We start from the raw sequence: 14,686 nt of genomic DNA, 5'->3' as shown, positions 1-14,686 counted from the left end.
CTCATATGAAATCATGTATGAAGCCCTAATATGAAAGATGAGTATGATCATAACTGAGAAGATGGCTAGGATGGAAAGCATATTCCTGTTCCACTGAGTTCAAAACATTGAACCAAAATTGCCAGATAATTCATCACTGCCACAATCTTCTTTATTTACTAATAGCTATAATGTCTTTCCTTTTGAAAATGAGATAATTGTGACAAGATGTTTATTTCTTTGTTGTTTCATTGGAATTTGTGGGGGGGGTGGCAGGGGAGAACACATCCAACAATGCTTAGGTGTTTTTCCCAGCTTTATTCAAGGGTTATTTTTGGCAGTGCAAGGCGATCACTTGGTGCCAAAGATTAAACCTGGATCACACACAGACATGCAAAGATGTATTCTGACCCATTGAACTATTTCTCTGGCCCTGTAAAGATAATTTAAGCTAACTATTTTCTCTGCCTAATGGTCAGGGAGAAGACTGCTCTGTAAACAAAATTACAATAAGATCAAATTTAGAAGACATTAATTACAAAAGTAAAATGAGGACATATATGTAATTTTTAAATATTTATATATCATTAAATATAATATTTGTTGTGCTGGTATGAGCCATGGATGAAAAGAGAGAGAGACAGCTCAGGATAAGATGGTGAGTTTATTAGATGCTCAGGGCTGAGGACCCCATGTCTAAAGAGATAGTGACTTGTATCCCCTGTTTTCTTTTATTCTCTAAGAGTGAGCTATAATCTACAAAAGAGAAAGGTGCGGGGAAACATCTTTCCCAACATGCAGGTGCCAAAAATTCTGTGTCAGTATCTCTTTGGTGTGGCCTTCATGTGTTGCCTCCAGTGCACTCCCATAAACCAGGTGGGCCCTTATCCCAGCTGATTAGGGTCATACATAGGAAAAACTCTCCCCTTGTCTGATTAACCTTGGGGTTAGTTTTAGTTTTCCAGTCCCCATTACATTTTCTTTGTTCTCATTGCAGTTTCATAATTCCCATTACATACAGTTTCTCATTTGCAATTTATTTGTCATTTCAATATTAATATTTCTAAAAGCCTGCTTTCATAAATCAGTCAATATATTTTAATAGTTTAGAATGGTTAAAAAAATCTTATTAATTCAGAAACTTTATTTAAATCCATTGTAAATCACCAAAAGAATAAATAAAATAATGCTCATACATGTCCCAGTAATTTGAAGAGGCATCTATGGAAATACTAATATTTAGTTCCAAATTAGCAAGATTAGTGACCTGTATTTTCATCTTGAAATCTTCTGGTGAGTTGTTCAATGAACAGAAAACACCTTAGGATTTCTACACAGACGACCTCCCAAGCATAGTGACTATATTTTTTGTCTTGCAAAAAGCCATGGATCCTTTGGAAATAATTCTTCAGTCCAAGTCTGATATCCCCCCCTTGGGCAGATGACTGTCTCTCCAGCCTCATTTCCTGCTCCAAACACACCTTATTCTTCTCCATTTGCTGAAAAATTCCACTGAGAAGTATCTCCAAACGACTCTCATTCCAAGGAGATTGGGAGACATTTAGGACAAAAGTGCTGAACATGTGTTGCAGCATTTCTTGAATGGCTAGAACAGCACTGTTATTTGGAAACTGGTGAATTTTTGAAATGTGAAGAAATCTGAAGTTGCTCCGGCCCTTTAGACAACCTAGAAGAAAATTTCCCAGACTTTCCAAGTGATGTAAGATCTCCCAGTTGCCTTTGCTCCGTTGGAAGTGGCAGTCCCAAGAGCAGGCAATAGTGGATAGAAGGAGCACAAAGGACCAATCTAGCAAGCTCCAGCAAGTCACGATGAGTCCCCTCACCCTGGCAATTTTGCCTTGGAGAGCACTAGAGTATGGGTCATCCCTAATGGTAGCAGATTCTATGTCTCCAGATTAATACCTCTGTGGGAGCGTTGCTCCTGCGTGTGGTTTCAGGACTCCCCTACTATCTCATGGTCTTTGTTGGGTTTTGCTTATGACTTTTCACAGCATCTGTGAATAGTAATTTACACATTCAATTTTAGGATTAAGATGAATATAAATAATCTCATATGAGAGCCCAACTATCAGTTAAAGGGAAACTAAACAAGGTGTTCCTACTTTATGCAATATTCTAAGACAATGCCTTTTCTTCCTTGAGGTCAGCTGCTTGCATTTGTTTCATTAATGATGACTCTCTGGGTGAAATGCTTGTTGGATATTTGCTACATTTTTCAAGGTTTTGTTTTATTTCATTATGTTTTATCTAAAACTTGCGTAGCAAAGTCCTTCTAATGTTATTACACACATTGAGGTTTTGTAAGGTTTTTACTTTTCCCTTATCAAGTCAGAACTGTGGTATGTGTGAAGTTAGTCTTATCTCTCTTATCTGTTGTTTTGTTGTGTTAAGCAGTGAAGCAGAAGGGTGATGTGCCAATACAGAAGGCAGATTGCCTTGTTTTACATCAGATGTACCCTCTACAACTTTAGGCAGTTAATTTAGCTCCTTCATTCCTCCTTCATTTTATTGAAGATTGACCATTTGTAGAACATTGCTAACACTAGCCATACAGAAACAACACATAAAAGAAAACAGAACCCTCCTTTGAAAATATTACAATAAAATAGAAACTTCTGGAAGAAGAGAATCATTCCTCTGGGTCTGAGGAAGGTAGTAAAGAATCCTGAACATCCTTGGCAAGCTGACACAAGAGATAAGCTGGGGCATACTATCCAGATGGAGAGAGCCACATTGGCAAAGGTATTACCAATGGGTCTCCAATGGAATACATGGAGAGGTCCACAGGTAAAGAGTCAGATACTCAGCACCTAACTGAAAGCTCAGAAATAATTGCTTTAAGGCAAACAAAACCAACAACAACAACAACAGAAAATAAAAAAGAAAGAAAACCACCTCAGGTTCGAAAGAATGACTCTGTATTAGAATATTTTCCAGTTTAATAAGAGAGAGCTAGAGAAACACTTTTTTCCTTTTTAAAACATACTTATTGGGGCTGGAGCAATAGCACAGCGGGTAGGGCGTTTGCCTTGCACGCATCTGACCCAGGTTTGATTGCCAGCATCCCATATGGTCCCCCTGAGCACCGCCAGGAGTAATTCCTGAGTGCAGAGCCAGAAGAAACCTCTGTGCATCTCCAGGTGTGACCCAAAAAGCAAAAAAACAAAACAGACTTTATTTATCTGAGGTGCTGTTCTTTACAATACTGTGAATGATAAGGTTTCACATGTAGAGTGTCCCAGCACCAAACTCCCCTCCAGAGTGTCTGCTTCCCTCCAGCATTGCAGAAACGTTTTTTTGATATACCAGGTGGGTTCTTAGTCCCTTTTCTAACATGGAAGTGATCACAAAATGGTTGAGTGAGGGTGACTTTTACAGGTCTAGGTACTGAGTTGTCTGCTTTATATTGGGTTTATTTTTATATTGTGATCATTATTTATCAATACAGACCTTCTACCTGAAAGTCACCTTGTACTAGACCCAGTCACTTTTGTTAAAGTTTATTCTAGTTAGGATCTGTTGGCAAAAAATATTAGTTTATGTTTGATTTTAAATATCCATATTCACTAAAATTTCTGGAAAGCACATCAAAATATATGTTGAATAGCTGAGTGCATTAAATAAGCATGTTCAAAAATTCATATTGATGATTTCTAAGGTTAACTTTCAAATTTCCTAGAAAGAGTTAGTTAAAATTCTTTCAGTAAATTAAACTAATAACTTGTATATTTTCATCTCCTCAACCCCCATCCTTCTTTATTTTTCTCTCCACTTCTTTTCTTTGTTTCTTGAGTCTGTTGCCCCCATGCCTGGCTGTCTTCACTGAGGCCCCTCGGTAATCCCATCAACGACCAAGATCCAGAGACTATAAAATCAAGTTTCTGGAAGTGATCTCTTACAAGCGATCTCTTATAGCCTAGTTCTCCCTCTCAGAGAACCTGGCAAGCTACCGAGAGTTTCCTGTCCGCATGGGAAAGCCTGGCAAGCTCCCCGTGGCATATTCATATTCCAAAATCAGTAATAATGATGGGTCTCATTCCCCTGACCCTGAAAGAGCCTCCAATGTGGCACTGTTGGGAAGGATGAGTAAAGAGAGGTTTCTAAAATCTCAGGGCTAGGACAAATGAAGACGTTACTGAGACTGCTTGAGAAAATCGACGATCAATGGGATAGTGATAGTGTTAGTTTCTTTATTATTATTATTATGATGATGATGATGATAGACAATACTGATATTTTCTCTTTTTGCTCACCACTGGAGATGCACACCCCTCTCCCCTCAGGAAACTCAGGGGTCCATGCAGTGCCAGAGTTTGATCCAAGGCCTTCCAAAAGCAGAATTTGCACTCTGGGTTGTACTATCTCTCTGCTCTCTCTGGTGCAAGATTCTCTTTTTAAAAAAATTATTCTTTATTGTTGACTTTTATTATTTATTTTTTATTGAATCACTGTGAGATACACAGTTACAAAGTTGTTTATGATTGGGTTTCAGACATACAATGGCAATACCCGTCTCTTCAACAGTGTATGTTCCCACCACCAATGTCCCTAGTTACCTTTCTGTCCCATGCCACCACCTGCTTCTATGGCAGTCACTTTTTTTAAAATTTTATTTTCTTGAATCACCATGAGATAGTTACAAGCTTTCATGTTTGGGTTACAATCACACAATGATCAAACACCCATCCCTCCACACCAGTGCACATTCCCCACCACCAATATCCCCGGTATATCCCCATTTCCCACCCTCCCCCTGTCTCCATGGCAGACAATATTCCCCATACTCTCTACTTTTGGGCATTATGGCTTGCAACACAGACACTGAGAAGTCATCATGTTTATTCCATTATCTACTTTCAGCATGAATCTCCCATCCCAACTGGTTCCTCCAGCCATCATTTTCTTAGTGATCCCTTCTCTATTCCATCTGCCTTCTCCCTTCTGCTCATGAAGCAGTCTTCCAGCTATGGGGCAATCCTCCTGGGCCTTGTATCTTCTGTCCGTAGGTATCAGTCTCATATTATGTTATTTTATATTCCACAAATGAGTACAGTCATTCTATGTCTGTGCCTCTCTTTCTGACTCATTTCACTTAGCATGGTACTCTTTATGACCATCCACTTATAAGCAAATTTCATAACTTTATCTTTCCTAACAGCTGCATAGTATTCCATTGTGTAGATGTACCAAAATTTCTTTAACCAGTTGTCTGTTCTTGGGCACTGGGGTTGTTTCCAGATTCTGACTATTGTGAACAGTCTACACCTATACTTATAACTATACCTATACCTGTACCAACCATAGTTGCTTCTGTTTCTCTGAAAATATCAGACCAATATGCCAAGTTAATAGTTGCATGACCTGGCAAATTGTCTGCAATGGAGATAAGAATATCACATATGGTTATTGTAAAGATAAGTGATCAATGAGTAGCCCAAAGGAAGTGTTCAGTCGGCGTTTATGATGGTGCCCCACAGTAGCCGGGGTGGCAGCCTCCTCCTCCTCTTAAGGAGGGGGACCTGATTGCCCTCCTAGGAATATAATTTTCCTTCCAGGAGGGAAAGAACATTGTAGAGAATTGTTTATCAATGAGTAGCAAAACATGTCAATACACTGTTGGAAAGTCCTTCTCTGAGACAATGTTTTGTGATTTTATTTAACTGGGGTAAATTAGAATGTGAAAACACTGGAAACTTCAGAGGTGGGTGTAAAGGAACATCGCAGGAAGTGAGTCAGGAATCAGAGATTAACCTCTGTGGGGGACTGCACTAGAGGAAGCACTACTGTGCCCTAGTGAAGGCCAGAATTCTCTGTGGGAGAAAGCAAATAATGATAAGAGCCATTAAAACCAGTATAATTGTCACTTGTCACTTGTCATCCATTGCTCATCGATTTGCTCAAGCGGGTGCCAGTAACGTTTCCATTCATCCCTGTCGCATGCTAGTGTAGCTCAATAGTGTCTGCTTGCTCCAGGACCACGAAGAGCCTCAAACCATTCGTTCAGGGTCTTCACGAAGAGGTCTGACCATCTCATAGGTGGGCAGCCACATGGTCTTTTGACGTCCCATGGAATCCAGTGGGTAACAGCTCTAGTCCAGCGGTCGTCTCCAAATCCCATTATGTGTCCGGCCCATCTGATTTTTGACACCTTGTCAAATGAAATAGCATCCCTGATTCTTAACCGTTGATGGAGGTTGAAACTCAGAATTCCTTCTCTCACTTGAGTGAAACGTGATACTCCAAGCATAGCTCTTTCGATTCCTCTTTGGGAGACCCTAATAGCCTTCTTGTCCTGTTTTCGTAGGGCCCAGGTCTCTGAGGCATATATTAGTGCAGGAAGAATGGTGGAGTCGATAAGATGTGCCCAGAGTCAGAGGTTCTTCATCCTCTTAACTTCTTTGACACTCTGAAGGCATAAAAAAATGTAAAATGTTTTTTAAAAAAAAACAGTTAAAATAATAACTTAATAATAACTGTCAATAATAGTCATTCCAAGTGCTTTCCATACAGTTTGTTCTTGCAAATTCAATATAGGGTAATTAAACGACCATTTTATGGGTGAACTAAGCAAGCCCCTGAAAGAATAAACATACCAAGGACCTTTGACCAGAAACAATATTACTAGTGAAGACTGTAAACTACATGTTTAGGGAGACTGCACTCTAAATTGGAGATGACAGAGGTTTCATTCCAAATCAGTTGATTTGGAGTGAAAAAAGTCCCAAGGTTTCTTCTGTGCCAAGCAGAGAGATCACTGTCAGCCCAACAATATCTGCCATGAAAAGGGAGAAAGTCTGTGTCAATATTATGATTGTCTTAGTGATGTGTCTAATTTAAGCAAGGAGGAAACATGATATAAGTCTGGGGTGACAGAAGGCAGATAAATGAGAAAGATGCCCTGTATAACATAACTATATTATTGATATACACTTTATAGAATAAATTATATATTGATGAACTTTATTATATAAGTTGGGCTGGAGAATAGCAGGTAGGGCATTTGCCTTGCATATGGCTGACCCAGGTTTGATTCCTCTGTCCCTCTCGAAGAGCCCGGCAAGCTACCGAGAGTATCCGGCCCACATGGCAGTCTGGGAAGCTACATGTGGGGTATTTGGTATGACAAAAACAGTAACAACAAGTCTCACTTCGTGTTCCTGGAGCAGATGCCACTGGCTACACTAACACATGATGGAGACAAATGGAGACATTACTGGTGCCCGCTAGAGCAAATCGATGAACAACAGGACGGCAGTGTTATGGTGCTATTATATTAGTTGATTAACATAATTATATGCATGTAGGTCTGGGCTTCACCCAGAGGCACTCAAGGACTATTTTTGAATCTGTGTTCAGTAGTGATCCCTGGTGATGCTTGGGGAACAACATGTGGTGCCAGAGATGCAACTCACGTTGGCATTGTGCAAGGGAAGTGTTTTACCCTCTAAATACATTTTCGAAGCAAAATAAACCCTTCCTTCCTTCCTTCCTTCCTTCCTTCCTTCCTTCCTTCCTTCCTTCCTTCCTTCCTTCCTTCCTTCCTTCCTTCCTTCCGTTCTTCCTTCCTTCCTTCCTTCCTTTTTCTTCTTTCCTTTCCTCCTTCCTTTCTTCCCTCCTTTCTTCATTTCCTCCTTCCTTCCTTCCTTCCTTCCTTCCTTCCTTCCTTCCTTCCTTCCTTCCATCCTTCCTTTTTTTCTTCCTTCCTTCCTTCCTTCCTTCCTTGCTTCCTTCCTTCCTTGCTTCCTTTCTTCCTTCCTTCCTTCCTTCATTCCTTCCCCCCATCCTTCCTTCCTTCACTATTTCCTTCTCTTTTCCTTCCTGCCCTCCTTCCCGCCCTCCTTCCCTCCCTCCCTTTCTCCCTCCCTCCCTCCCTCCCTCCCTCCCTCCCTCTTTCTTTCCTTCATTTTTCCTTATTTTTTCTAAATACATAAGGAAATACCCTCTAAATACGCTCTAAATACCCTCTAAATACATTTTCGAAGCAAAACAAACCCTTCCTTCCTTCCTTCTTTCCTTCCTTCCTTCCTTCCTTCCTTCCTTCCTTTCTTCCCTCCTTCCTTCCTTTCTTCCCTCCATTCTTCCTTTCTTTCCTTCCTTCCTTTCTTCCCTCCTTCCTTTCTTCCCTCATTCCTTCCTTTCTTCCCTGATTCCTTCCTTCCCTTCTTCCCTCCTTCCTTCCTTTCTTCCCTCCTTTCTTCCTTTCCTCCTTCCTTCCTTCCTTCTTTCCTTTCTTCCTTCCTTCCTTCCTTCCTTCCTTCCTTCCTTCCTTCCCTCTTTCCTTCTCTTTTCCTTCCTGCCCTCCTTCCCTCACTCCCTCCCTCCTTCCTTCCTTCCTTCCTTCCTTCCTTCCTTCCTTCCTTCCTTCCTTCCTTCCTTCCTTCCTTCCTTTTTCCTTTCTTCCTTCTTTATTTCCTTTATTATTTCTTTCCTTTTAGGCATGGCAGATCAAATAATTGATAAGACTGAAATTTGGGAAACTGACTTTTTTAATCAAATTTCTGTCTTCCTGGAGAAGTTACATAACCTGTTTAGGTTCAGCTCTGAAAGAACTTGAGTGAGAGAACCTTATCATTTGGAGGCTCTGAGAAGACAGAAAATCTTACCTCAAACATAAAATGACATAAGTTCCTGAACTAAGCAGTCCTCACTGGAGAGTAAGTCAGCACCTGTTGCATCGTGAGCAAGGAAGGGGATGCACCATGTCTTTGTGTTTTTACTGCCTGCCTCCATATTAATGTGGTATGAGTGCTCGCCTTTGCTTAGCTAGCAGTGGAAAGCCACTTCCCCTTTCTGTGGCCTTGAAAACGATAACCACATGTTGTTGCAGTCTTCTCTCTCAGTTTTATTTTCCAGGTCTTAACTCATGATTGCCCTCTGGGTTTCCGTAATGGTAAGGGAATGTTTTCAATTGAAACAAGAGTTCCTGCCAAAATGAAAGAACATGAAAACATGATTCTTCCTCACATATTTGGCAAATCCCCTACTCTCCATTTGAAATTCAGACTTTGGGGGTTAAATTACAAGAGCACTTTCAAGTGCTGCCTTTTTTTAAAAAAAAAAAAGAAAGAAAAGAGAAAGGCTGTTTATCTGAAATTACAGCCAATCTTTGTTTTACTCGGAATAGTAAAACTATTTAAAATATAATTTATTGAGGAATACTCTTATACAGAAATAGATCAAAATCTACTGAAATAAACACTTTAATGAAATCATTACTTAACTACTGTTGTGAAATGAGCTGATTTCATTAGAGCATTTTGAGTCATGGTTGATGTTAAACTTCTGAAAACAAACTGTTTTTACTAATAATAATAAAAGATGACTCACAAATTTCTTATGTGTTAAAAACTACTTTGATGGTGCCCAGGACATTCTGATTATGGAGTTTTTTTTTTATCCTATCAATTTGTTCATCCCTGCTTATTATCATCATGAAGGCCTGTTTATATTTAACCTGACAGAAAAATGCAAACGTACGTCAACGATAACTTCAGTCTTCCTCTTCTTTGTATAATATATTTTCTTATAACTAGGGTTTTATCTGTATTGTAGTAAAAGTAGTTGATGTAGCCAATGATAAAATATGTAACATTTGTCTAACATTTCCTATTTATCAAGACGTATGCTAGGAATTCAGATGCAATATCATATTTCTAAAATCTTAAAAAGTAAATCATCTTAGTAGCTCATTTTCAAAGTGATGAATCTAAACTTCAGAAAACTTAAAAAATTTGCCTGGGATGGGGCACAGTGGGCAGGGCGTTTGCCTTGCACGCAGCTGAGCTCAGTTCAATCGCCAGCATCCCATATGGTCCCTCAAACACCGCCAGGAGTAATTCCTGAGTGCAGAGCAAGAAGTAACCCCTGAGAAACACTGGATGTGACCAAAAAGAAAAAAATTTGTCTGGGATCATCATAAATTATGTGTTAACTTCATGAGGATCCTTATATATACATTTACATATATATGTATATATGATATATAATCCAGACATTCATTTTGCTTTGTGATTATTAAAATATAGAAAATAAAACTTCTGTCATAACCCTAAAAATGATAGAAACGCGGCAACCAATGAAAACTTTGAGGGATGGAACTAAGTTTCTGTAGAATCAAGAGTCTGATACCATTTCTACTGTGCTCTTTTGCATCCTTGGGATATATTCCCAGAAGTGGTATTGCGGGGTCATATGGAGGCTCAACTTCTAGTTTTTGAAGGACTGTCCATATTGTTTTCCAGAAAGGCTGGACCAGTCGGCATTCCCACCAACAGTGAAGGAGCATCCCTTTTTCCCCACATCCACGCCAGCACTGGTTGCTTTTGTTCTTTTGAATGTGTGCCAGTTTCTGTGGTGTGAGATATCTCATTGTTGTTTTGATTTGCATCTCCCTGATGACTAGTGATGTGGAGCATTTTTTTCATGTGCCTTTTGCCTATTTGTATTTCTTTTTTTAGGAAACTTCTTTCATTTCTTCTCCCCAGTCATTGCAGCACTGTTCATAATACCAAAATATGGAAACAACCCGAGTGCCCTAAAACAGATGACTGGTTAAAGAAACTTTGGTACATCTACACAATGGAATACTATGCAGCTCTTAGGAGAGATGAAGTCATGAAATTTGCTTATAAATGGATAAATATGGAGAGTATCATGCTAAGTGAAATGAGTAAGAAAGAGAGGGACAGACATAGAGGGACTGCACTCATTTGTGGAGTATAAAATAACATCACATGAGGCTGACAGCCAAGGATGGTAGATACAAGGGCCAGGGAGACTGCTCCATAGCAGGAAGACTGCTTCATGAGCAGAGGGGAGAAGGCAGATGGAATAGAGAAGGGATCACTAAGAAAATGATGGCTAGAGGAACCAGTTGGGATGGGAGATGCATACCGAAAGTAGATAATGGACCAAACATGATGACCTCTCAGTGTCTGTGTTGCAAGCTATAATTCCCAAAAGTAGAGAGAGAGTATGGGGAATATTGTCTGCCATGGAGGCAGAGGGAGGGTGGGAAAGGGGGGGTATGTCCAGGATATTGGTGGTGGGGAATGTGCACTGGTGGAGGGATGGGTGTTTGATCATTGTGAGATTGTAACCCAAACATGAAAGCTTGTAACTATCTCACACTGATTCAATAAAATTTTAAAAATAAAAAAAAAGAATCAAGAGTCTGAAAACCCCATGGAAACTCTAAGAAATACTCTAAAGAGGTTTGAACATATTAGCTAAATCTGAAAAGTCTCAAAAATTCCAAAATGGTACAGTTTATACTATAAAAAAATTTGAGTGGATAATTATGTTTCAAAATTACATTGAGATATAAAATAGTACCATTATGTGATTTTCAGAAATTATTTTGGGATTTATACCTATATGAAGCATAGTTTATTTTAGTTATATCAGTCATTAAATTGTCAGGGACACTGTGGTATTTGGAACGTGGGGAAACAGGTTAAATGACCTATTAAGGTTGTCATAAGGTTAGTAACAATGTTATTCAGTCTCAAAAATTGGTATCACTTTATTATTGTTAAATTATTATGAAAGCCATTACCTCATACTAACTGGGCCAAACATTCAGAAAACATGCATATATCTAATTACCTCTAAATATATTACTTAGAGATGCTCACTTTATAACTTTATTGAAAATTTACTATTTCAATGATTCTAGGGTTTCTGCATATATTTTCATGTGTATTGTTTACAGAAGTAGTGTAGTATGACTATTATTTTGTTATATTTTTCATACTAAATATTGTTTTAAAATGTATCTTTGACAGCCAGAAAGATGACTCTGGGGGTTATGGTGCATGCTTTGCATGCATGCATGCATGCATGAGTTAGCCTGGTGGTTGATCCCTGCACTACATACATGTCTCCTGAGCCCCACTGGGAGCAACGCCTAAATCACTGATCAGGAGTAGCCCTAGAGTACCAGGTATGCCCCTCCCCAGATAAAATCTCCACAAATAAAATATATCTTTGTCATTTCGTGTATTAGTAATGAAATACTTTGTAAGTCAGTACTCAATTTGGGAGTTGGGGGTTGGGTCTATAGCTAATAGTATTTAGGGGCTGTTCTTGACTTGGTGGTCAGGAGTGACCCCTGGAAGCTCTTAAGTAACTATAAGAGATGCTGGGGTCCCTAGGGGCTGGAGCAATAGCATAGCGGGTAGAACATTTTCCTTGAACGCGGTCGACCCGGGTTCAATTCCCCGTGTCCCATATGGTCCCCTGAGCACCGCCAGGAGTAATTCCTGAGTGCATGAGCCAGGAGTAACCCCTGTATGACTCAAAAAAGCAAAAAAAAAAAAACCACAAACGAACCTAGAAACCAACAGGGAGAAGAGTGTCCTCTTCGGGAGCCTTTTCTAATAGTCTCTTCTTTGTCAGTGTGGAGGTCTCCTTGTTTGTGCTAGACAAAAGCCCTTTGGGGTCTTGGGATGGGTCCCCCTTAATAATTGGAAGTTTAAAGTTTACTCCTAATTTGGAGTATTGCAATGTCTGCACCAAAGACATCTATGTAAAAGCAACTTTTCAAAATTTGTTGATTTCTTTAGGATAATTTTTGAGGAGTGGAAATGCTGAATCAATGGAAAGACATATGTTTAAGGCTTTCAGCAATTCTTTTCTTTTTTTAAATTAATTTATTTTATTGAATCACCATGTGGAAAGTTACAAAGCTTTCCGGCTATGTCTCAGTTATACAATGCTCGAACACCCGTCCCTTCACCAGTGCACGTATTCCACCACCAAAAACCCCAGTATACCTCCCACCCCCCCACCCTCCACCCCCGCCTGCGTAGCTGAAAAATTTCACTTCACTTTCTCTTTACCTTGATTACATTCCATATTTCAACACAAAACTCACTATTGTTGTTGGAGTTTTCCCAAAAAAAAACAGCCCTGCTGAAAAGGAAGCATTTGATAATTAGTTTTCCATTCAGCAATTATTTTCTGATGCTTTTTAGTAGAATGCCTTCTACTATCTCTTATTATAGAACAAGTAAATATCCTAAATAATTACCTGCATCTGAAGTAATTATGTGTTCAATATCTCTTTCCTGAACTACTTAGGTATTTATTATTTTTTAAAACTAGTTCAGTGACTGCAGATTTCTTTCAAGGACAATGAAAGGCCCAATGGTGTTGGGCCTTCACAGAACAAATATTTTCCTACATTTTTAAAAATATGCCTTGAAGGCAAATTGAAGAGAGATACTCTTACTCTCATTTTACAGATGGGGAAAATGGAGAAGAAAGTGATTTTACATCTTTTATTTCCCAACTCTCTTCTTGGCTGCTGGCAAAATGACAAAACAAAGTTTGGTTTTGATACCTCCTCTACTCTGTGGTTCCTCTTTCTTTATTTTGGCAGTTTGAGGTATTCAAGTAGTTTTGGAATCAGAAAGGCCTGATTTCGGTCAGCTTGGCCTATGAATTCTGTCCCCACTCTTTACAAACCACAGAGAACAAATTAATTCTCAGCGATTCATTTTCCTCTTCTCAAACAGTTAAACACTCTTATGGCCATGTTTATCTTCTTGCCTTCCACCTTCTTCAAAGACACAGATGCCCTGAGGCATCTCTCCTGCCTGGCATGTGACAGCCTACTTGGCTCACATGTACAGAATAAATAGTAAAATATGAACATACCAAAACTTAATAATTTCTCAGCTGTCCCTCATAGGAATGCATCATAGATGCCTCCCCACCCCTCTCCTTTAACGAAAAATTTGACTGTTGTCTGAGTCAATAAGATTTTGCATATCTGCAATGTACCAACCCCTCCCCTTTCCTTAAATCAAACTCCTTGGGTTTTTAGTGATCCAATCTCTTATCTGCTTCTTGCCAAGTATATCTTTTTCGGAATTAAAATGTTGTACAGCATAACTGGTGAGATTGTATAGGAGCTAAGGCATGTGTCTTGCATGCCACCAAGCCCTGTTCAATTGCAAATCTGCATATGGTCCACTGAGCACGGCCAGAGGTCACTCCTAAACACAGAGTCAAAAAAAAAAAACTTACACACTGTGAGGTATGGCCCCCAAATTCCCAACATTCTCAACAAAAAAATGCTATGCTTAGAAAAATATAATATATGCAGAAGTTATTTGGCCAAGAGGAGCTAATAGTTCAATGCAATTAGTAGAGGATCATTGTTGTGGAATACCTACAGATCTTATTGCTGTGTAGTTAGACCCATGGAAAAATCTGTTAAATGCAGTTCCTTTGTTTATTTATTTATTTTCTGTGCGGGGTTAGGGGACAACACCCATCAGGGCTCAATGGTTCCGTTTAACTCTGGGCTCCAGGGACTATGTAGTGCTGCAAAAGGAACATGAGCCTCTTGCATGCAAGATATGCACTTAGTTCCTTGCATTATCTCTCAGTCCTACTCAATGCACTTCTTTCTATTTTGCCTAGGTAAATGGTATGCAAGATCACTGAGGGCCCTTTTCCAAGGGCAAAAAGTGCTTCATGTATTCAGGTAGATGACCACTTACTATCCCAGCAAGGCACAGTCAGAGAATGTCCCACTGGAGAAGAGGCAGTCTTCTCCAAGAGGATCAATGACAGCAGTTTATTAAGTCAAAAAAATTCAAGTTTGTGAATTACTCTCCCACTGCTTCCTTCCACTATTCACAGTTTGAATTCTTACCTTTTATCTCTTAATAAA

This window comes from Sorex araneus, chromosome 1, assembly GCF_027595985.1.
Source record: "Sorex araneus isolate mSorAra2 chromosome 1, mSorAra2.pri, whole genome shotgun sequence".
Classification (NCBI taxonomy): domain Eukaryota; kingdom Metazoa; phylum Chordata; class Mammalia; order Eulipotyphla; family Soricidae; genus Sorex; species Sorex araneus.
This window is presented reverse-complemented; position numbering follows the sequence as displayed.